Here is a 22,057-nt window from a genome sequence, read left to right on the forward strand (position 1 = left end):
CACAAGCACGCGCAAATTCAATGAGGCGAGGGGTAAATAGAAGTTTATTGAGTGTACTGATTTTTTGGGGTTGCAAACCGCAAATACAAGTTTCCGTGCTATAGTGCATGAAGCGGGAGCACGCTATATCACCAATGGGTATCCTCTAGATGACTGTGCCAAATAGGAAAGGGCCGTCTGTATGTCTTAGAAAAATGACCCGAAAGAGGATGAAATGAGGTCGGTGAACCGAACCCAGTCTGAACGGAACCCAATCTATAAAAGTGGGAACGGGTTTTTACGCGGGATAATAATTAATTCTTCTGAGCGCAGCAAAACAACAAAAGCGAAAATTTTCTATGGTCTCCCTAACTCTGCGTACGGGCTCTGAAAGGGAAAGTATGGTGATTCTGATCAGCGACTTTTTTTTACTGCTACACCGTGTTGGCGTGTCTTTCATCGCTTTAATTTTGTCATGTTATGGCGCCGTCTACTTAGAAAGGCTTCGTTACTTATACAGCTTATTTTCTCCTCTTGTTTCAGTTCCGGCTCTGTGTCTTAGGGCGCAAATACTTCAGCAAGAAGACTGGTGAACAACGTAGCTTCCACAAAAGTAGGGTCGTGCGCGGCTATGACGTACTTGCCATGCATGCTAGCTACCACGTCCTGGTATCAAGGTGCACGCACTGTTCCCTGCACGTATACATTTCATGGCCGTTCCATTAGGCCTGAATGTTCCCGACACCAGGCCATTCCCCTAAGTTCGTATCTACACTGGAGAAACAACAAAGACAGCAGTTTTTTTTCCATGTTGGCAGGGTGCGGGGAGAGAGAATAAACTGCATTCAGTTTAGGCAACTGTGTTGCTTATTCGTCGGCTGTGAGCCCTTTGGCTCTGGCAGCATCCTAAGCCAGCTGTAGGGCCCAGTGTTGATCTTCCGGGCAGGAGCTGAGCAGCACGGTCTCCCACTGCTCACTCTTAGTGATTGTGCGGTGATTTGTGATCGCCTGCGGACATTGATATAACATGCACGCCAGGTCTGCTAGTTGCTGGCAACTATGACGCTCACGGGGGTAGCGGTCTAGTTAGCAATAGCTATACACAAGTGGACTCGTATACGCGTGGGTCTGTGGGCCAGTTTTTTAACGGACAAAGGTTTTCGGCACTTTGGGTAACTCAATCTTTTCGTTAAAAAGGAGGCCTGATATTAAAACGCTGAATCAGCCTGGCCGGCGATGCCATGTGCCCACAAGAACACTTGTAATACCATACGACGGATTGCGGCATAAGTCATCTTAGATTTAACCGAACCGATGCGAAAACATACCTGTTCGCAAAACATTAAGAAGCCATTTCTCGAGATGTCTTTCTAATGATGCAATGAGCAATTGTTTCCTTAACTTCGGATGATTTTAAGGTTTGTAGAACTTGAAGAGATGAAAACTACTTTTTTCGGTTTTCAAGAATGTGTAATTTAGAATTTTAATTCATTGAACTGTTGCTGGCTTTCCTGGCACAGTTCAGAGTGCGAGTACAAAAGTAACAGAATCTATGCGGTTTGTTTAATCAATTCAGCATATTCTGTGACACTCAAGCTTGAACACTCGAACAGGCCAGTTGCCTTTAGCTATTCAGATAAATCTAGAAAACGTTGAAATGGTTTCCTGGGTTTTCTAGGGACAGAAGCAAGTTGCAATTGTTGTGAGTAGGTGTTTGGATGGTTTAACCATGCTCTTTTGAGACCATGATGAGGTGATCCAAAGGCATAAGTGGAAAATATGGCGTTAAAATCCTAATGCATCGGAAATAAGAAAATAACGTACCTCGATGCAAAAACACAATGAGAAGGGGAAAGTGAGCATGACGATTACTATCTACAGAGCTGTGAGAATGGATTCGCAGAGTCCGGTCCTAGTTTTGCGGGATGCCCCTGAAAATCAATAAAGCAAAAAGATCGATCCGCTACGACCTGTGTAATTATCTCTTTTTTAACCAGTGTGTTTAATGACAGAAATGATTGTCCTGTAAAACATTCAAGCCTTATACATGGCTCGCGGTTGCAAACCTAAGACAGGAAAGATTTATCCTTATTTGCAGGTTTTGGAATATATTGTGAGAGCAAGTAAATATTGTTATGATGAGCAGAAGTGGCGAGGGGCGCATAGCTCGAGCGGCCTTACGCCGACGACGGTGAAGCAGTGGGCGGCACGGACACAGCTCGGGCTTTCATGGCCGCTTGTGAACACATCGAACCACTCTGTGCCGGGACCATCTAAATTCAGCGCTCAACCTTCAACGATGGCTCGCCTTATTTGTCCCACCTTCAGGGAGTATTATCTAACGTTTCAAAAGTTTGTGTCATGTCTTTCTCAAGCACATTATCCCGCCTTGTCAGAATTCGTCGCTTCACAAATAACAAATAAATCACAAGTCCTCGAACCCACACAGGGCCATGACCACCTACAGCCAGCAAGGCGATGGGTAGAGAAGGACGCACAAGTGGGGGTAAGGGGGTTTCCGGCCCACATACAAAATAAGCATCACGTCATCTTTTTTGAAACTGTTCCAGATCCTTATTCAGGGTCCTTTGACTTGCTGTTTTTAACAGACAGGATTCAGCTCATCATCATCATCATCATCATCACCACCACCACCATCACCATCATCATTAGCCTGGTTGTGTCCACTGCATGACAAAAGTCTCTCCTAAAGATATCCAGAGACGTCTATAGAGTGCTTACTGTGTTCGATATTTTTCCCACAAATTTCCACAGCTCATCTATACATCGAGTCCCATGCCGACCCCTACTGCATTTACAGTATATTGGCAGCCGCTCCATCAAACGGATTGTCCTCCTGTTGTCCCTCATGCGAATGACGTGACCCGTCTATGCTTCAGCTATATAATCAAATTACTTTCCAACGAAAGCGAACTACCGTGCCTTAACCACTTTGTCAGTGCCAGAGGACTGCAGCCCAACCCCGACAGGACCTACACCGTTCGAAAGTTATCTGTTGTACGCTCAGCTGAAGACGTGCGACGCTTCATCAGTATGTAGTCCTATTTCAGCAGCTTCATTTAAGAATTTACATTCAGGTCACCCCACCACTCACCCACTCTTAAAAATCATGCAGACTTTGCATGTGCCCTGAGCAAGCTTCCACATTCCTTTAACTTGTCATCGCTCTGAGCAGTACTTCAATCTCGGAAGGTCTGACCCTTCTGCTCTCACGGAAGTTCACCCCGTCGCTGGCAGCCATGGATTAGGTGCTGCTCTGTCCCGAGTACAGCCCGGTAGTACGCTACTATTCTATAACAGAGTGCGAATTGATTGAGATAGTTGGTCTGTAGATAAAGTTAAACGGTACTCATACCGCCCCGTGTTTGCCGTAGTGACGGACAAATAAACGCCCTACTTGGTTTCGTCACTCAAAGGCCCCAACATGTGGCTTCGTCGCTGACTCTACGTCTGCAGGACCCCGACTTAAACGACCGCATTAATCCGTTATTCTTCACAGAGACGCGGATCATCTGCCCTTCAGTCCTGCAGGTTCTGCGGTCAGTGCTGACAATAATGAGAAGGCGTTTTGGCAATTTGGGACTTGCTTCAGATAAGCGATGAGCGATGCCTGGACTAATACTACCGCACAGTCATCGACCGCCTCGAATGTCCCGCTCACCATTTTTTGTAGCTGAAATTCTCCTTCACGAAGGAGTCTTCACCTAGCGTCATCACAAATGGCCTGAAAGTCCGAATCACCTCCCCGTCGCGCAATAGTACCTACTCCAACATAACCTCAAACAGCTTTGTGATGCGCTCTTGACAGGCCATTTGGCAATTGCACGCACCTATGACCGCAAGTGCAAGGGATTCTTCGGGGCGGGCTCTACAAATAAACAAACGTGACATCAGCGGTAGCAACTTATGAAAAAGTCGCACGAAATAAACGGGGATCTTAGCAGACCAACCCTACGGCATATTAACCGCGAGAGAAGGGTCAGCGAAGGCAATACAGATGAGGAAAAAAATAAACCGCAACATTTATTGTAAGGCTTAAAACCAAGCTACACGGAGCACGCTTTGTGCAAGGTGAACTAACCGATGGGTACGTAGCACGACCACAAATCGCAATGTGTGGTTTAGCGTTTCCCGCTTAAGGAACGTAGACGCTAGGGATATGATATTCGTGGAGATTTGGGGGACGCTTAGGACACAAACGTTTTTCAAAAAATACTCATTTATGCTGCTTGGATTGCTGCAACACCAAAAAAACGGCCTGAAAGATATGCTTTTATGTTTCCACCGAAGAATTTGCGGGCCTATTGCCGAGCGGTCTAAAGCACTTGATGCAGATCCTCGCCGTGAGCATGTTGGAGTCCCTAGGTGGCGTTGTTTCTTAATTAAGTTGATTTTTTTTGTCAGCTAATGTTTTCTACACTGCATTCACCATTGCGCGGTGCAGCCTTCGTTGATCGACGATGCCGGTCGGCAGACTGAGTACAGCTGACAATGACGCGCTGGCGAATTCTCGTTGGGTGGTGTCTAAAGAAGAACCGACTGCGTGCGGGCCCAGCGCCTAAACAGCCGACTTCACGTCTGGTGCGAACACACGTCTTACGAAGCAGGGACGAGCGAGGCAAGCTTCATCGGTAAAGCACCGCATTTTAGGGTATGCGATGACGCGGAGCGCGTTCGGACACTGCGTGCGCCTGGGTAAGGAAGCGTTGCGATTCTCAGCGCTGCTGGAAGGTTCATCGGAACCGTTCTACAGGCGGCAGCATGGCTGAAGCTCGGTATTCCGATCTCAAAAAGCTATCGATATTGCCAAACCACCACTAACGCCGGATGTCAAGAATGTGGTTGACAGAACCGCACCTGAAACTCATTTAAATTCCGATCTTGGACGACATCAAATAACATCGCATCAAGAATGCGAGTTCCGGCTGTAAGTTCTTGCGGCTGCTGCAAAGTCGCGGAACATTATTTTCTTCATTTAGGCTTCATAAATTAAATATTGCTTTATTAACCGGTTAAACAACGAAAAGTGTATTTATCTGAGCTAGTCGATGCAATGCCAAAAAAAGAAGTTTGACAAATTTCGTTCAGTTGTCCTTTACTGACATTTTGTAACTTAGCAACTAAGTATTGGGGCGCAGCGCAAGGAGAAGCCCCTAAAAATTTGTTTTCTTCACTCGGCGTGGTGGCATAGTGGCTAAGGCGTTGGGCTACTGAGCACGAAGGCACGGGTTCGATTCCCGGCCGAGGCGGCTGATTTTTTAATGGAGGCGAAAGCAATAACACCCGCGCCTACAAGGCTTCGCCGCATGTTAAGGATCCCCAGGTGGTCAAAATTAATCCTGAGCCGTACACTACGGCGCGCCTCGTGGCCTACGTTGCGTCGGCGCGTTAAAGCCTATAATCAATCATTTTATTATCCGGTAACCCCTTGACCAATTCACTTACGTAATAATATTACAGGATATGTACAATGGGTCCACAGCTGCCATTGTCCTCCATAATGTGAGCAGCAAAATACCTATAATGAATGGTGTCAGACCGGGAGACACAATCTCTCCAATGTTATTCACAGCATATTTACAAGAAGTACTCAGAACATTGGATTGGGAACAGTTGGGCGTAATTGTTAATAGAGAATATCACAGTAACCTCTGCTTTGCTGCTTACGTTGCCTTGCTAAGTGACTCGTGGGACAAACTGCAAAGCTTTAACACGGAAAAGGAGAAGCAAAGTAGAATCGCGGGCGTGAAAATTAATATGCACAAAATTAAAGTACGGATTATCAACCTCGAAACAGCACAGCGGTTTAAGATAAGTGGTGAGCTAATACAAGTGCTAAGCGAATATATCGACTAGTTCCAAGTAGTGACTTCGAATCCCCACCATGATGTAGAGATAATCAAAGGGATAAAAATGGGGTGGCGTGCATTCGGCAGGCAATCACAGAAAATGAATGGCAGCCTACCATTGTCCCTGAAGAAGAAAGTCTATGAGAGCTGCATCTTGCCGGTACTCACCTACGGGGCAGAAACTTGGAGGCTCAAAAGAGGGGTCCACTTAAATTGAGGATGACTCAGCGAGAAATGGAACGGAAGGTGATCGGTGTAACATTAAGGGACGAGGAGATTGTGGAGTGGGTCAGTGAACAAAGGCGTGTTAAGGACTTTGGGGAGCGCTATTAAGGGCCGGTAGCCGCAGCTAGAGAATTGAAGCTGCCGAAGCGCTTGGGCCGGTGTCGTAAAGAAAAGAGCTCGAGGGGAAGAAGTAGGAAAAATACAGAAGGAAGCGGAAGCAAAGTGGCCTGTTGGAGGCCTTAGCGCGGTGATCGACCAGTTCTCTGCGGTGCGCGAACGTCCAAAAGACCTCAAAAACGACCTACATCCTGCATTTCGCCTTCATGATTGTCAACCACGTCCACAGAGCCTCTGCAATGCCACAAGCGAGCGCACGTGTTTCTATGGCACTTCACATCGCAACGCTCGGCCAGCGCCAGCTTCAAGGTCACAGCGCTAGGGGCCATCGCATCGAGCCAGCCATCGACTTCCCGAACGTTAGTCCGAACAATTTTCTGGCTAGGACTTCCTCTCGTAGAGACTGGATTTCTTAGCTAGTGTTGATTTTCCTTTTCGTGGTTGTTCTGGATATGTGCCGTAAGTACAATTTGTCTTTGGTCTAAAGCCCTCCGCCGGGAAACGCACTTCCGTATAAAATAAACAATCTGCTGCACGAAAGCGGCGTCGACAGCAGGACTCTATGAGAAGGACAATGCTGGGCAGAGGGAACAGTACTTGGCGCAGGACATGCAGTGGGACAAATTTTTAGCGGTTGGCAAAGAGCTGGGTCTGGCTGGAAATGAGCTCATGGAGGGGATTGAGAAGTATTTGAAGGGGCACTAAGGAGAGATGCTGAGCGTAAAAGCCTCCAGCTTCACTTTGATGTGCTTGACCCCAAGATGCGGCCGGCGGAGAAGAAAAGTTCGAAGCAGGCAGTTGGCGATCTATCGATCTCGAAATCCGAGAGCTAGAGAGTAGCCCTAAAGAAAAACGATTACGAGAGAATATCGAAGCGGACGCACGGGAGGGACAAGGCGCGCGGGTCGCAACCTGCGAGTAAAGCGCGTGCTTCTGAATAGAAGAAAAACATTATCAGCAGCTGCTCGCAGCGGTTAAAGCTGAGTCCGGCGTTCGAGGTTGCGAACATTGTGGGGACCAGGGTTCTGATGGCGGCCTAGCTCGATCCTCGAGATCCGGCCGCAAGGCTAGCTCCACTGAACACCGCCACGGATCACCAACTTGGCGTATCGGCAGCGAACAGCAAGGAACACAGGACACAGAATTCGCCCACTCCGACGTTTATTGCAATGCAATAAAGGAGACGTCGGGCGCGTCGTTCTACACCGCCGACCACCTTAGCCAGGGCGGGAGAGACAGGCGCGAGGGCGGACAAAGGAAGGCCAAAAAGGAGCGAGTCGTACTTACGGTCGCTCCAGACGATGGTTCGTGTCCAAAGAGGCCCTCTCCTTGTCTCCCGTCGCGGACCAGGCCGCCGGAGCTTCCGGGCAAAACCTGTCACGTGAGGGGTTCGGCAGCGCCCCCCGCTCTCACGGGGATCCTCCCGGAGGGGAAAGCGCGCGACCGCGGAGAGAGAGGTACCACCCCTCTCGCCTCCGCGGCGGGCCGAGAGGGATAGGAAAGATGGCGGAGCTCCGCGATTTCCACATCCCTCCCCCCTTTGACCAAAGCCGCTCGACCTCGAGGGCTCCGGCAAACGATGACCTCACCGTTCGTTTCGCTGCCTGGCACACCTCCTTGAGCAAGTCCAAGAAAGTCCGATCCCGAACATGCGCAACTGCGCCAACGTCCGCGTTGCACTGCACTGCCACCACATAGTTTGCCACAATCACCACATAGTTCGCCACGGTCCGCTGGTTGACCTGATTTCGTCCGCCGGCCCAAGGTCCGCAGGCCCCGCCGGAGAACTAGGCTGAGCCGGTTGAGCACAGGGCCCGGGCAGCCGGCTGCTCCCAGGCGGTCACTTCCCGCAGCGATTCGCCCCACGCCGACGGGGGGCTTGCCTGCCGCACCGCCGGCGGCTTCCGCTGCTTGCGAGTTCGGCAGTGACCACCTCTGATGCCCTGACCCGGGCTGGAGGCCGCGTTCGTAGTGCTTCCTCCCAGGTGGCCAGTTAGCCCAGCGCCGACGATGGCTTTCGCTCGGCGCACCCCGGACGAGCGCCTCCGCCAACGTGGAGGAGGGTACGCGATCAGCTGACCGCGGGAGCCGCCCCACTGCGCAGCTCACTCGCTGTACGGGCGGCGGGGTGCTGTTTTCGCATACAGCTGGCTCTCGTTCTCCCCGGGGGCGGCTGGCCCGGCTGGCTCGCAGCAGGCCTGGCGTGGTGCGGTGGCGTCGTGGTTGGAGGGTCCGTCGAACGCTGGGCGTGCGGGCTTGAGCCCTCCGGAGACGGTAGCCCACCCGGTCAGCGACCTCGCCGATCGCGGATGTTGGGGCGGTGCGTCAGGAACTTTCCCTCCGCACCTCATCCCTTTAGCTCGCGACCTCGCGAGCCCGAAGTGGGAGCGTCAGCAGTGGCTTCCTGCCGGCTGGCGCCCTCTAGAGTCACCCCTTGCAACCCATTGCCGGACCTCACGGCGTAGGCTGCGCGTTTCGTTGGCGCGCCTCGAGGAGCTTCCTCTGGCAACCCTTCCTGTGCCCTCTGGCAACCCTTCCTGTGCGCAACTTTGCGCGCTGGAGGGCGGTGACCGGGTCAGCGATCTCGCCGGTTGCGGGTGTTGTAGCGGTGCGCCGGGAACCTTCCTTCCGCACCTCCCTCGAGCTCGCGACCTCGCGAGTCCGAAGTGGGAGCGTCGGCAGTTTCTCCTCTTGGAAAGTACTGCTTCAGCTCGCCCACGTGAATGGGGCCGCTGATTCGACCAGACCTCGGGTCTTTCAGCTTGTAATTCAGCCGCGAGATCTCGGCGACTACGAACGGTCCTAGCCACTTGGGTGCGAGACCGGCCGCGAACCCTGCTCTGGCATCGCTCAGCGCGTGGTTACGTTTCAAGACAGTGTCGCCCACTTGGTACGCCACGTCTCGATGAGCTCGGTCATAGGACGTCTTTTGGTCGACCCTGCCTTACCGCGGCTGCGGTTCGCCTCCTTGATGGCTTCTGCCAAACGCTCGCGCAAGCGCCGCGCGTAAGCCGCATCTGCTGCTTTCGCGGGGACTGCGGTCGACCTCCTGGCCAGAACCGTGTCCGTCGGTGTGTTCAGCTCCCTGCCGAACATCAGGAATGCAGGCGTGAAGCCCGTGCACCGATTCACGCTTGTGCGCAGAGCGAAGGAGATCGAGCTCAAGTGCTCATCCCAGTCTTGTTGCCGCCGGGCATAGGCCCCAAGCAGTGGCTTTATGTCTCGATTTCGGCGCTCCGTCACGTTAGACTGGGGGTGATAGCACGATGTTGTTTGCTGCCTGACACCCATTGCCGCGCACGATTCATGAAACAACCTTGATGTGAAATACGTGGCGTTGTCGGTAATCAGCCGCTCCGGAAATCCGTAGCGACAAAACACCTCAGACAGCTTTTGCAGGACCTCCTGTGCTGTCGCTTTGCGCAGCGGATAGAGTTCAGCGATCCCACTGAAGTGGCATGTCACCACGAGTACAAACTTGTACCCTCTCTTGCTGCGCGGCAGCGGGCCCATCAGATCGCACGCCAGGACCTCCCACGGCTTTGTGCTCACGATAGGCTGAAGCAAACCCGGCGCCTTACCGCCTCGCGGTTTGCGCTCTTGGGAGACGTGGCATGTGCGTACGTACCTACATACTTGTGCCTTCATGCCGGGCCAGGTAGCATACCGACAAAGCTTCCGCCATGTCTTTGGCGCGTTACCGTGGCCGTCTGCGTCGTGGTAGTGCTGCAATGCAGCACACCTGAGCTTGCTCGGGATAACGGCTTTAAAACACTCACTTGAGTCATTTTTGCCGGGCACGTATTTCAGCAGAGCAACATCGGCGTCAAGCAGGTAACTTTCCAACTCGCTCGCAGCAATACCAGCTGCATTAGAGCCCGCGCCAGCCGCAATGCCAGCAGCTTCCCGGCGCCCGTCCTTCACCGGTGTTCGATTTGCCTGAGGGTCCGGCTCTTTATTAAGACTGGCGATCACCTCCCGACAAAACAAGTCCTCCTGCTGAGCCTCGACTAGCTCGTCCCGACTGAACGCAACCTCGAGCGGAACTCCTCCCCCGACGAGATGCACGTGCTCTGAGCTTCCGAAACTTGGGTCCTCCCGCGTTCCGCGCTCTCCCCGCGCCGAGAAGGGTCGCTGACCTACAGCGTCCTCCTCGGCCTCTCCGGCCGGTTGGGTGTCGTCCACCGGCGCCCGTGACAGCGCGTCCGCGACCACATTCGTGGCACCTTTGCAGTAGCGAACTTCGAATTCGAAGCGTTGCAATGCCATGGCCCATCGCGCGAGCCTCCCGCTGGGCTCACGGAGGCGGGAAAGCCATGTGAGGGCCATGGGATCAGTCTCGATCGTGAATTTGACCCCCTCTACGTACATCTCGAACTTTCAAAGTGCGTAGATTATGGCCAGACATTCCTTCTCGGTGACCGAGTAGTTTCGCTCTGCCGGTGTCAGCGCACGGCTCGCAAAAGCCACGGGTCGCAGTTGTTCTCCATCCACCTGGAGGAGCACTGCCCCTACGCCGAGGTCACTCGCGTCTGTTTTGATTACGAATGGCCTGTTCAGATCCGGCAGTTTCAGCGATGCAGTGTCTGCAACAGCTTTCGCCAGTTGGCGTAGGCTGCTCTCCTGCTCCTCTCCCCACTCCCAAGGGGCGGATTTCCTCAACAACTTTGTCAAGGGTGCTTGCAGGCGCACGCAAGCGGGGATAAACTGGAGGTAGTAGCCGATCATCCCTAGGAAGCGCCGAACTCCGGCGACATCCTTCGGCGTGGGAAACTCCAAGATCGCCCGGAGTTTCTAGGGATCGGGGGACACCTGTCCGCGTTCGATCCGATAGCCCAGCAGGCTCACTTGAGCGCTGCATATTTGCGCCTTGGCAGGATTGATGGGTACGCCAGCCGCCCTGCGTCGTCCCAGGACGTCTCTCAGGTGGCAGAGGTGCTCCTCGAAGGTGCGGGAGTAGACGACAATGTCGTCCGAATAGGCGAGGGCATGCTGCCACTTTGCCTCAACGAGCACCCGGTCGATCAGGCGTTGGAATGTGCTCGGACTTCCACACAAACCGAAAGGCATACGTACGAACTCGTACAGCCCCCGATGGCAAGTGAACGCTGTCTTGCATTCATCGCCGGGACGCATCTCGACCTGAAGGTACCCCTTGCTGGCGTCCAAAATGGAGAAGTATTTTGCGCCACCGAGATTTGCGACGACTTCGTCAACGCTCGGGAAGGGGTACGCATCCTTTTTCGTGACCGCATTCAGCCGCCGATAGTCGACGCACAAACGCCAGCTACCGTCCTTCTTTCGAACGAGCACCACTGGAAACCCCCAAGGGCTCGTCGAGCGGCGGATAATGCCTGCTTTCAGCAGTTCCTCCAGCGCCTCATCGGTTGCCTGCCTCTTGGCGGGGCTGACGGGCCGGGGATTGCATTTCCATGGTTGAGCATCGCCGGTGTCTATGCAGTGCTGCACCAACCTTGTGCAACCTGCTTGCTCAGTGAATATCTCGCCGAAGTCACCTAACAACGACAAGACGCGGTCACGCTGCGCTGCTGTCAGCTCGCTAGCACTTGCTAGGAGCGCGCCCAATTCCTCGCCCTGACCTCGGGGTGGAAGGCGCGCAGCGCAGGAGAAATCAGCCGCGACAGCAGCAACGACCGAGCCGGGAGGTTGCCGCGCGCGCCGGCTACCGACAGCGCCTGAAGCTTCTGCTTCCCGCGGCGTGAGAGACGTTTCGGCGGCGCGCCCATGCAGTGACTTCTCTGCGGGCGGCGGCTCGGAAAACGGTTTTAGCGGCATAAACGGGCCCTCCCGATAGCCTCCGTTGCCGACGTCCACGACGCGATAACGCTGCGCCGCTGTCAGCTCACTAGCACCTGCTAGGAGCGCGCCTAACTCCTCGCTCTGATTTCGGGCTGGAGGGCTGCGGCGCAGGAGAAATCCACCGCGCCGGCCGCGGCAACACCCGAGCTCGGAGGGTGCCGCGCGCGCCGGCTATCGGCTGCGCCGGAAGCTTTTGCTTCCATCGGCGCGCGGGACGTTTCGGCGGCAGCCTCACACAGCGACCTCGCTGCAGGCGGCGGTTCGGCGAACGGCTTTAGCGGCGTAAACGGGCCCTCCCGATAGCCCCCGTTGCCGATGTCCACGACCAATCCAACCTTGGACATAAAGTCTCTCCCCAGAATGACTGGGACAGTCAGTCCGGGCAAGTGGACGAAACGCATTCGCCGTACACGCTGACTCCAACGCACGACGAGGCGTACGTCACCGCGTGACGAACATCACCACACGCAAGCTGGAGCGGCAACTTCCGCGCGCGCAGCCGAATAGCTTTGAGCTCGAGATGGGAAACGACCTCGTCCCCTACGAGTGAAGTGCTTGCCCCGGTGTCCAGCAGTGCCTTAAAACTCCGCCCCGCAATTGCGAGGTCGAGAAAGGGCGCAGGCGCGCTGGTCGGAACTCCGACTCTGAATGCGGCGGGCGCGGTGATGTTTTCCTCTCGGGCGCGTTGATCAGCCGCCGGCGACTTCACCGGCGGCCCGCTGCGTTTCCCCGTCCACCTGGGCAGATTCGCATCATGTGACCAACTTGGCCACACTTGAAACAGCGAACAGAATTCCATGCTGCTTGGTGCGCCGTTCGAGGCTGCTCGTACGCTCCGCGGCCAGCTGGCCGCATCCGGTTCTCCGGGGGAGAGTTGTGAGCGGTTGCCAGCAACTGCGGCAGCGCCGATCCCGTGTAGGGAAGCCCACTTGGGCGTGCGTTCGCCGGCCGATCACCTGACCGGTTTGTTGTGTGCACCAAGCGCGGGGCTGCCAGGACCTCCGGCCGTATCGCCTCCACGTTGCGCAACCCGTACGAGTAGGGGTCCAGCGCTCGGTCCCCGAGACCGAGCGTTTCTCGCTGGCTGGGTATCAGCGTAGAGCCGACCTCGACTCGTCCGCTGCCCGTAACGCCGCGCCAAGCACAGCTTGGTTCCAGTGTTTCCACCGGAGGCGGCGGTGGCCGATACGCGCGTGCAGCCGCAATTGGTGCTTGCACACGGCGAGATTCGGCCGCCAGCTCGTTGAGATCTCTGCACCTGCAGTTCCTCAAGTACAAGGCAAAGGTGGGGTGGCATTGCCTGATGACCCGATGGACCCGCTCCGAGTTCGGGGCATGTGGGTCGGCGTACTCGTAAAGCTCCTGCATCGCACGGACATACTCGATCATCGATTCGTCCGGAGCTTGGGTACGCATTTCCAACTCTCTACGCATCCGCGGGAGGTAGTCGACGGGCAGGAATTCCTCCCTGAACAACGTTCGGAAGTCATCCATCGTGCGCGCCGTGTGGCCTATCACTCGATACCACCGGGCGGCATGGTCGACTAGGGCTGCGGGCAGAACTCTGTGCAGCACCTCGCTCTCGCTGATGCCGGTCGCCTGCTCGTAACGGCTCAGAGCCAGCAGGAAAGCGTTCGCGCTCACTTGATCGCTATAACCGCTATACGTCGGCATCGGTAGCTGCACCCTGGGAGCGGGTGAGCGCGCCGCCTGCAGCACTTGCTGCATGGCGCCTGCGAGAGCGTTCGCGATGGAAGCTGCATCCACAGTCATTCCTTCGCTTACGGGCGCCTGCGTGCTCACTTGCACGAGAGGCGCGCCGCATGGGGCTTCAGCATTTGCGTAGGCCCGGCGCATGGTGGTTGAAAGCGCGGCGTGACCTGACGTAGAGCGCTCGTGGAATTCGGAACTTTCCGAAACTTTCGTTGCCGCGCGAGCCGCAGCATCTGCGTAGGCCCGGCGCATGGTGGTTGAAAGCGCGGCGTGACCTGACGTAGAGCGCTCGTGGAATTCGGAACTTTCCGAAACTTTCGTTGCCGCGCGAGCCGCAGCATCTGTGTAGGCCCGGCGTATGGGGCTTGAAAGCGCGGCGTCACCTGACGTAGAACGCTCGTGGAATTCGGAACTTTCCGAAATTCTCGTTGGTGCGCAAGCCGCAGCATCTGCGTAGGCCCGGCGCATGGTGGTTGGAAGCGCGGCGTCACCTGACGTATAGCGCTCGCGGAATTCGGAACTTTCCGAAATTCTCGTTGGTGCGCAAGCCGCAGCATCTGCGTAGGCCCGGCGCATGGTGGTTGAAAGCGCGGCGTCACCTGACGTATAGCGCTCGCGGAATTCAGAACTTTCCGAAATTCTCGTTTGTGCGCGAGCCGCAGCATCTGCGTAGGCCCGGCGCATGGTGGTTGAAAGCGCGGCGTCACCTGACGTATAGCGCTCGCGGAATTCAGAACTTTCCGAAATTCTCGCTGGTGCGCAAGCCGCACTCGCGGTTGCGTAGGGGCCGTGGAGAAGGGGGACCCGAGCCGCTCCTGCGGCTGCGGTGGGGGCTGTTGATGCAGAACATCGCGGTACCTCCCGGGCATGATCAGAAAGGTCGGTCAACAGCATCAAATCTCCCAACTCATAATGCTGTGCCATGTTCCTCGGAGCTAGCGACCCTCGAATTCACTTGAAAACGAGTCCCACGTTCGGGCGCCAAAAATGTGGGGACCAGGGTTCTGACGGCGGCCTAGCTCGATCCTCGAGATCCGGCCGCAAGGCTAGCTCCACTGAACACCGCCACGGATCACCAACTTGGCGTATCGGCAGCGAACCGCAAGGAACACAGGACACAGAATTCGCCCACTCCGACGTTTCTTGCAATGCAATAAAGGAGACGTCGGGCACGTCGTTCTACACCGCAGACCACCTTAGCCAGGGCGGGAGAGACAGGCGCGAGGGCGGACAAAGGAAGGCCAAAAAGGAGCCAAAAAGGCCGCTCCCGACGATGGTTCGTGTCCAAAGAGGCCCTCTCCTTGTCGCCCGTCGCGGACCAGGCCGCCGGAGCTTCCGAGCAAAACCTGCCACGTGAGGGGTTCGGCAGCGCCCCCCGCTCTCACGGGGATCCTCCCGGAGGGGAAAGCGCGCGACCGCGGAGAGAGAGGTACCACCCCTCTCGCCTCCGCGGCGGGCCGAGAGGGATAGGAAAGATGGCGGAGCTCCGCAATTCCCACAACATGATGAGCGTCGAACGGTGTTAAACAAGCCGCATGCAGACCAGCCGCCTGGACAGGATTGTGTTAAGAAAACACCAGACAAAGGCAAGGCACTGCTCACAGGCACACTCGACAAGTTTCACAGTTACCGGTGTTAAATAAGCCGCATGCAAACCAGCCGCCTGGACAGGATTGTGTTAAGAAAACACCAGACAAAGGCAAGGCACTGCTCACAGGCACACTCGACAAGTTTCACAGTTACATACGGGTCTCTAACGTACCAGTGACTGAAGCTGAGGTGCCCCTTCGACTGTGTGCACGTAGAAAAACATGAGAGGGCCAGGAGAAGGGCCGCAAGCTAGAGACTGCAGGTGGCAAAGCTGGAAAATGCTCGAACCCTCTGTCGCGAGAGACAGTCCAAATGAAATCCAAAGATTGTTAGCGCCAGAAAGACCATTGGGTGATTTCTCGTGCCGTAAGCACTGCAGAAATGAAACAAGAATGTGTGTCCGCTTCCAAACAGACCACGCAGCGAAGGGGGCCCAAGGAAAGGCCGCAAGAAGGATAAACACACTGTGAGAAATCCAGATTGAAACCCCGGAATTGACTTCGCCAGGAAAAAGTATATAGGTAAATTACACGGCACAGAAAATAATTGTACTAAATTCTTGTCTGTGGTAATATTTTGCAACGATGTGAAATGTTAAGGGCAATGGTAGTAGCACAGTGAAATAGTGATTCACTTTGGGGACAGTGGGAACGAAGAGATGGCAGTGAAAAGTAGAAGCTTAAATATCACTTTTCCTAAAATACGAAATGTAACCTTAGACTTTTTTGTTGAGCTTTGTAGGGCGTGATTGGTGTCCCTAGGTGGTTTTATTGGTGACAAGCGGTTTACAACTGTCAGTGAGGTTTCGGCATTGCTAAGTAGCTGTATTTTAGTTTTGGTTTTTGTGCCCCTTGTGTTACTTAGTGTTTGAAAAGTACTACGGCGAGTTTTAACATTTCTGGCTTGTGTGTTTGGTTTATCTCTGATTGAGAACGGTGTTAGTGATATTCGTGATAGGTGGTGCAGTGCCTGTACAGTGACTGGAGACTGATGCGACTGCCAGAAAACTTTTCAGTGGAAGTTGTTTTCCCGAAAACAGTTCTTTGGATGGGGGAAGTCTGAGGAGAAGCTATTAAGGGGTCCAGAAGCGAGAGCAAGAGAAGTGAAGCCTCGGAAGCGCTAAGGCTGGTGTCACAGGGAAAAATTAGCAGTGTCTCAGCTCGGCTATTCCAGGATATACGTAGCCTGAGCTGAGGTTCAGCTGGTTATTCTTCGCTTTCCTGGTTATCTAGGATAACTTGATTATCATGTTTACTGCTTCAATGACACAAACACGGTATACGCATTTTGAGACACATCAAGCGGCTCCGGCTCAGCGTCACCTACCGCCCCAAAACCAAGCTCGTTCCACAGGTACACGCCGGTGTTGCTACGACGTACCAGCCATTGGTTCCACACCCGGCCACCCCCCGCATGATCATCAAGTGGAACGAGCCACCACGTGCGGAACGGAGGTTGGCGGAGATGGAGGGCGCGTGCGGTGTGTGAGAGACGCCCGGCAGCGAGCAACGTTCTGTACGCCGTGTGACGTCACTGCTCCTCACGCATGCGCAGCACAGCTCTCCAGGAGACACGCGAAACGGCTCAACGTCGGCCGGTGTGCCTCATGGCACAAGAGGTCCCCGGGAAGATGCTGCAACAAGAGTAAGAGAAGCGGAAACGAGGTAGGATGTCAGAGGCAGGAGGAGCGCGGCCCTCGGCGAGAGCTCTGTTGGGCACTAAAGTCCAGGAGACCTGAAGGCTGAGCCACATCCTACATTTTGTCTTCAAGATTATAAACCACATTCGCAGAGTTTATACAACGTGACTAGCGAGCGCACGTGTTTCAGCGGCCCTTCACCACTTCGCAATGGCCAGCGCAAACTTCAAGGTCACAGCGCCAGCGGCCATCACATCGACCCAACCATCGAATTCCCGAACGTTAGCCCGAACTATTTTGTGGGTAGACCTTCCTTTCATAGAGACTTTACTTCTTAGCTGATGTTGATTTTAGTTTAGTTAGGACCTGCCCAAGAACTGCTCGATGGAAGAACCAAGCAGTTCTTAGGCAGGTCCTCTGAACTGCCCGCATTAGGGGCAAACGTCCCGCTTCGCTCGCCTTGGGAACGTCCCCTGGCCGGCGTTAGGGCAAAAGTCCTATTACGCTACTCTCGGGCACGTGCTCCCAGCGGTGTCTTGGGCGAAAGTCCTGTTGCTCCATTCCTGGGCAAGTCCACTGGATGGAGCTCCAGGCAGTCTTGGGCGAAAGTCTGTTGCTCCATTCCTGGGCAAGTCCACTGGATGGAGCTCCAGGCAGAAGCCCCGCTCTGTCGCGCATGGGCAGGTCCTCTGCGTGACACTTCGGGCAACAGCCCCGCTGGTCTACTCCTGGGCCAGTCCTCTGAGTGGCATCGCGGCGAGAACTCCCCTAATACGGTGCTTTCAGGAAGGAGAGCTGGTATTGTGGATTTGTGGGCAGGCCTTCCTTTCACAGATACTGGACTTCTTAGCTGATGTTGATTTTGGTTTTTGTGGTTGTATTAGATCTGTGTCGTAAATACAATTCCTTTGCCTAACGGCCAAGCGCCTCGTTCTTCTCCGCCGGAAATTGCACTTCCTTATAAACAAAAGAATCATCTTTACAAGGACATATTAGTAGAAATTTAGAAAAAATGGGTGTGGGGTGTGGGCAGGGCGTGTATTAAGAAGTCAAGGTAATCGTTCGTCATTAAGGGTAACAGAGCGGATCCTTTGAGAAGGCATGCGGGGCAGGTGGCAGGACAAAGTCAGATAGGCACAGGAGATCAAGAAGTTTCGGGAATAAATTGGTCGCAGTTAGAACCACACCTAGATTACTGGAGGTCAATGAGAGAGGCATTTGTCCTGAACTGTCCGTAGATAGGCTGATGATGATGATGAAACCCTTCGCACGCCGATTGAAATTATGGCAGAATTTCTTCCGAAGGCAGCCATATTTCCAATTCATTTCATGCATTGTACCTTTGAGGCTCGAGGTAATTGGAAAAGGGTGGTGCAAAATAACAATTGATTAATTTCTCATTTGCATTTATAGAACAGGGAAGTGTTACAAATCCCAAACAGAACTGATTAGACAATTACGATTTTGCACAAGTTACGTTTGCGCTGTAGTAGTTAACAAAAATACAAAAAGACACAATATGCCAATACAAAAATTACCCACACACATTTCAAAACAGCGAAACATAAAGAATGTTCGTATCCCGGCCGCGGCGGCCGCTTTTCTGATGGAGGGGAAAAGCAAAAACGCCCGTGTGTACGAGATATCGGCGCACGATAAAGATCCCCAGGTGGCAAAATTAATCCGGAGCCCTCCACTACGGCGCGCCTCATCGCCTGCGTTGCGTCGGCGCGTTAAACCCCACAATCAATAAATCGAAACATAAAGAATGTGGATTAACAAACGTATTCCTGAATAGCAGTTCTAAAGGCAGCCGCACCGGTTACTGTCTAAATTGAGACGGTGGTGATCGCAAATACTGGTAGCTTTTCCTAAATAAATATGTAATTATTAGATGAGTGCATCAACTAGGCACGTTCAATTTATGGCAATATTAAATACTAAACGCTATGCGAGATCGTTGGTAAAAAAGTGGGGGTTTTATTTTCGCTTCAATGCCTCGATTTTTTCCGCGTGGTAAGAAATAATATGCTAACCGTGGTATTTCCGCACTTTTGAAAGGTGAGGGCGATCTACTTAAGCCTCCATAGCTGCTACGCTCGACATCCAAGAGTACTTAGAGAGAAAGAAACTTACACTACCATTTGGATAATTCCTACTGCACTTGTCCTGTAATCTGCCTCGGAGTCGCGAGAGAACAGCCATATTCATGTTAAGCTCGCGTATACTATGTGCTTTGTATGCCCGCGGTGCCCCGAGAATATGCGGTATGTCTCTCTCGAGTTGCTGATAACTCGATATGCTTCACCCAGTCTGTATGTGCAGCAAAGCTAGCGGGTTCAGAGCGAAAACGTCCCCACCTGTACTACTGAAGGCGTAAGGGGCGGCCGGTGGAGGCTGAACGGGCTGCGGGCGGGGAGACTACAAGCGATGTTCCTCTCTTGAGTAGACAACCCGTGGGCGGGCACCAGGGGGCACAGGCAGGGTAGCGACCATGTTCCCAAAGTGTCCTTCCGACATGCGTTGGTACGTCGTGTGACGTCCAGCAGCCTGCTTAGCGTAACTACTTCATAGGGCTGGGGCAACCACAGTGCTCACCTTGCCATAAGTTAAAAATCTAGGTATATTTTAGATGAACACTCTGTGCTCACTCGGACAGCATCTTAGTGAACGTCTTTCTAAGCCGGGCAGGCAAACCTCAAGAAAGAATGCCCTGTGGAATGTTAGAGAAGCGTCATTGTAAACGTCAATGTTGCCGCCACTTATGAAACTGGAATCTGGGACTCTTGCCTTGGCGTAGTCTGACTAGCAGCAACGGGAGTCCAAGCCCCACAACCCGAAGCAGCAGCATCCATAGCCCGAAAAAGGTCAGTACAGTCTTTTACACGCTGAGAAAGCATTGCTCAGAAGACGCCGCGTCTATCTGCTGTAAGGCAGTGCTCGCTCACCTTCCAGAGTCTGCTTGAATACTGTTCGGAAATCACTGAATGCGAAATAATCGGTAAAAAAGAGCTGCGCATGTGAGAAGACGAGCACCGACCATTGATTTCAGGTATTGGCCATGGATCAACTTTTATAACGCAAAAAATATCACAGCCCGGTTCGTTTTTTTTTACCCGTTTCCCCCTTACTGTATTTCTTTTTCATACGCACCCACAAAAAATGGATACACAGTGACCGGAACAGAGAAAAAGGGCAAAATTTGCACGTTGACACAGGCAGAGCACATCTCTCCCGAAGTCATCTGAGCATATGGAGCCACAGCCAAATTCGTGTGGCAATAAAGGGGCTCCATCCAGAAAATGTGCGCGGGCGCAGTGATGATGTTGATTATTTTTAATTGATACAAGAGCACCCGACAAACCTTACAATGACGTTAATCAGGAGTATTTTGTGGGACAGCCTCAGTAGACAAAAATCGCTAGAATTACAGTTTATGACAAAGAGACAGAGAGAGATGTAAAGCAGGCCCTAGACATTTTGTGGAAGGTGGTAATGTATGATACAAGATAACGCGGGATCTGGAATTGGGAGCATTGTTGTCTTCTTTCTCTCTCTCGTAGCGTGAGCAATCTGGGAGGAGGGGTTTCGTTGGTTGCGCGCTAGGAAGAAGGGGACAGACTCGGCGTTTTAAGCTTCCTCCTAACAGGATCATTAGATGAATGGCACTAGTGTTCGAAGAGGAGGAATAAATGCTTATCGGGATAGAGTTGGTTGGAAAAACTTCTTCTGAGGAGTTACTGGGGGAAAATTATTGTGTTGGTGCAGTGCCACTTTAACTACTTAGTCACAAAGCGGGAATATCGATTTGCTGGCAGGAGCGCACCATTTGGGTAAAATTTGGATATGGGACGAGCATTGTCTAGGTGCGAGAGGTAGACAAAAACTACCACCATGAACCCAATTCTAAACATGTTTTGAGAATACAGACTGCGAATGCAGACTGCGAATGCACGTGAAGGCCGTGCGATCACACACGCCTAACCGCACGCATGCGCGCGCACAAGCACGCATCCTTTGTTGGATGTACACGTATTGTGTGGGTATCTACATTGAGGCCTGCCCAAAACCGGAAAGAAACGCCAATACAGCCCATACAAATGCTGGTGGGTAAAGTAATTCCGCGCAGCTAGTTCATAGGAAGTATACATGTAACTTTTTTTTTTCAATAGCTGATGCCATTATGCAAAAACTTGTTTAGCCTGACACAACGTTTTAAATGCTATGTTCACAAACCTACCATGCTTCCTGCAAAGCATTCCGACTGGAGTTTGAATCAGACGAGTAAATAGTCCCTTAACCCAGAAGCAAACACAATGAGTATTCCCTTATGGTAGCCAAGAGCGAAACACCGACAGGGGTGAGGGTGTCACGCGAGGAGATGATGTCACGATTTTTACGCGAACGGGAAAAAGCGCATCGTTGACGGTGAAGAATTCAGCCTCATTTGTGGTACAACAGTCACAGTGCTAAGAAATGACAACGTCATGTTCGGTCAGTAACTTCGACAGTATACGCCTCCTACCAAGAAACAAAATTTTTCTTGCTTATCGTTTGTTCGAGTCAACAACGCTCCAATCCCCCAGGTCAAAACTCTCCGACTACTAGGACTTACGCTACAGCAAGACGGCGCGGGCATGGCAACGCTCCATAAACTGCAAACTACAATTCATCAAGTTCTACATCCCATACGCCGTATCACAAATCGCCGACATGGTCTCAAAGAACAGGACACAATTAAAATTGTGCAAGCATTATTAACGAGCAGAATTACGTATGGAACGCCGCATCTAGCCCTAAAAAATAACGAAAAAGAAAAACTCAATATCTTGATCCGAAAAGCCTACAACCTTTCTCTCGGTTTACCCCTCACTGCTTCTACAGACAAATTATTGCAATTAGGCCTGCACAACACTTGGGAGGAATTGGCTGAAGCCCACAAAACTAGCCAATTGGAACGCCTAAAACTCACCAAGACGGGAAGACACACCCTACGAAAACTGGGTTACGAAGTCCCGAAAGAAAATACACTAAACAACGCATTCCTCTATGTCATGTGTCAGGGCACCCGCTGAGAGGGGGAGGCATCAAACCCCCGAAAAAC

This window comes from Haemaphysalis longicornis, unplaced genomic scaffold, assembly GCF_048455015.1.
Source record: "Haemaphysalis longicornis isolate Haplotype H1 unplaced genomic scaffold, Haemaphysalis longicornis Haplotype H1 scaffold_10, whole genome shotgun sequence".
NCBI lineage: Eukaryota > Metazoa > Arthropoda > Arachnida > Ixodida > Ixodidae > Haemaphysalis > Haemaphysalis longicornis.